Raw genomic sequence first — 3,458 nt, 5'->3', positions numbered from 1 at the left:
AGAGAGAGAGAGAGAGAGAGAGAGAGAGAGAGAGAGAGAGAGAGAGAGAGAGAGAGAGAGAAATTCTCAGTGGAACAAACTTCACTGCTCAATCTTCCCTTTGTACACATAATTATTGTGAAAATCTGGCCCGACATCAACACTTAGCTTCCGGAATATCAATAAGAAAACAATGTGGTTGATGTGATTTTCTCCTGTGTTATAAGGTTTCCAAATTTGCAATATATTTGCATTTATGGTGGAATATGTTCTCACTAGTTTCAATCGCTTGAAATTGGAAACGACTTCACGTCATATAGAATTAATTTTAATGTAAAGAATGCATGAATATAAATTCACAAGTCAATTTTATAATTACCGTTAAAGATTTTAATTTTCAAATTCACATCTTGGCAACGCCAGTAGCTTGTCATGAATACTTCGATCGTACTAACGGAAGTATTTTGTAGTACTAGTAAGAGAAGAATTTTAATCGAAATATGCGTTTCTTAATCGTCTTGGGAATATCAGTAATGATGAATTATCATGCCAGAACGTAATTTTATGTAAATATACGTGAAGTTAATGGGAGGTTGCAAATGTTTAATATTTTATCGTAATAACAGTTTGAATGCCTTACTAACTCTTTTGGGAGTGACTAAAGCTCTATCAGACATGCTGTGTTATTATTGCTGACTTGTTATAATGTTTGGGAAGTTAAAGTCTGTTCAGATGTGTAATGTTGATAGTCGTTTCTACAAATATTAAAATTTTACATGTCTTCAGTCGTTTTAGCACGCTTAAAATAGATTAACGATGTTAACAGTTCTCTCATTGTTTCTGTCTATAAATGAACTTGCACTAGTCACAAAGAAACATCACGCTTCATATAGTTGTTTTCATTGAAGAAGATAATTTATGTCAGTTACTAACGTCAATATATCTGCTGTGTTACAAGACAAATGTTTTCGATTCTACCAAATTAGTTTTCTCTAAGAGAATTCTAAACTATACATTATTATATTGCATTTAAAGTTTGAAAGTATTTATAATTTTTCGTTCATGAGTTTTGCAAGTAAATGATAGGGCATTCATTTTCTTTTACTCATTATCTTTCTCAAACACGAACTAAATTAAAATAACAACTGGAAGAAAGAACATTCCAAATCAACAAAATTAATGGAGCTTTGGTCAGGAAGAACTGACACCTTCGGACGATATCCAACGAACATCGAACCTGGACGATGACACCCTCCTGTTAGTGGGTCAGCAGAGGTGGCCATATCACTGCATATAATATCTTACTGGCTTCCAGCTTAATTCCTCCCTCTTGCTCCATAACAACCAAGAAGGTCTTTCTGATCTTGCCGGTCATGGAGCCAGACAGAAAAACAAAATGGAAAACGATAAATATACGATCGGTTAGGTTGCTTAAACTGTGAGTAATTTGATTTTTGCTGCAATAATATAAAAGCCTTGAAATATGCCGTGTTTTTAAGGACAGGATCTAGACTTGTCGTAGAGATTTCACATAAACAATAATGCCTGATTATGACAGAAACATAATTATTTTGACTTCTCAAGTATTTGATAGAAAACGAAAATGTTATCTTTCATGGAACATTTTCTAGTTGTTTATTACTATATTTAAATGAGCAATCACTACAATAGTTGTTTAATTATTTCACGCCAATAACGTATTAACAATCGAAGTTACTTCGAAAAATGCAAATGTGTATTCCATAAAATAAAGTAATATATAACGATCACTATAAGGAGTCAATCTTTTTATTTTATAATAATTCAACTTCAGAAAAATGGTGTTGCTTTTGTTAAACACTCATCTATAATAAGATCATTTGATACATTCTATCTTGTTTCAAACAAACGCTGAAGACAATTGTTGCGTTTGAATAAATATACATAGATATATTTATTACAAATATATACTATATATAATGTCACATATTGTAAACGGCATTTTCGTTTGGAAGAAATAGCCAACATAGCAACCACTAGATGCCGTCATTTATTAAAACGAAAGAGCAATGAATAGCTGTGAAATGTGAGTGAAAAATAAAAGAGCGAAACACACGTGAACGCAGTCAATATTACCTTACTGTCGTTTATGTCTTGTTGATGTATGTTGTTTGTAATGTACTTGAAGTAATTTACATACTAATTCATACACACAGACAAAGTTGCGCACACAAACATATAAAGATATAAAGAAATATATATATATATATATATATATATATATACATATGCAGAAGGAGAGAGAGAGAGAGAGAGAGAGAGAGATGGGGGGGAGAGAGAAAGAGAGATAGGCAGATAGTGCATGTCAATCTATCTCGATAGATAAATAGACAGACATACATACAGCGAGATAGACAGACAGACATATAGATAGACAGACAGACAGACAGACAGACAGATAGATAGATAGATAGATAGATAGATAGATAGATAGATAGATAGATAGGTATGGCATTACTTCACATAAAATTCGACCATTTGCATCACATCGTATCTACCCAATGTATAAACCAAGACATTATGACAAATTTAAGTTGAGTAAATAAGAGAGAAATAACAAACTTCAGATATGTCACAGAAAGGAAATCGCTTCATAAGAGGGTATCCAAAGGTAAATATTTTCTCTGACTTGTGAATATGAATATCAGTCACGTGGGATAGCAAATGTACAAATGTACAGAAATACAAAGATTTCTATTTACTCACGGTAATGAACATTTTTCAAGTAATGGAATTTTTCTAAAAGTATTCAACACTTACTTATATTCCTGAGAGTTGTATCAATATTCCGATGCACCTCAAAAGATTACACCACCAATGCTCAATGGAAAAGTATATATAATTATTAAAAGTCAGTCAACCAAACGATAGGAAATCAATGTGTTGGCAAAACAGAAAGAACAAATATTTGCAACGCTATCTAAAAGGAAATATATATCCTATTATTTAACAGGCAAAATATTTCTTTTGATGAGCAATCATCTCATCAGAGAGTGAGAATATTTTTCTCGTGATCTGTGTACATGTAGCTGTAGATTTACACACACATATACAAGCACGTAGGTATATGCTTGTACACACACACAAACACAAAAACATATGTATATATATTTGAATGTATGTATATATGCATGGGTCTCTGTATATATATATATATTTAATTATATGTATTTATTCTATCCTAATAAATAATAATTCTGATAGAATAAATGAGTTAATAGAAACCAAGGTAGCAAAGATCACAAAATAACCGTGGTGTAATTCCTGTTGGTGAGGCAGAAACTCCTTGATATTTTGGGCATTTGAGTATATTTAAAAATTTAAGGAATTGAGAAAACGCATGTTATAACTGCATACTTTATTCCGACATATGTTTCGAAGAATTACAATTTATGCGATAAAGTATGCAGTTATAACATGCGTTTTCTCCATTCCTTAAA

This window comes from Octopus bimaculoides, chromosome 5, assembly GCF_001194135.2.
Source record: "Octopus bimaculoides isolate UCB-OBI-ISO-001 chromosome 5, ASM119413v2, whole genome shotgun sequence".
NCBI classification, from domain to species: Eukaryota; Metazoa; Mollusca; class Cephalopoda; order Octopoda; family Octopodidae; genus Octopus; species Octopus bimaculoides.
This window is presented reverse-complemented; position numbering follows the sequence as displayed.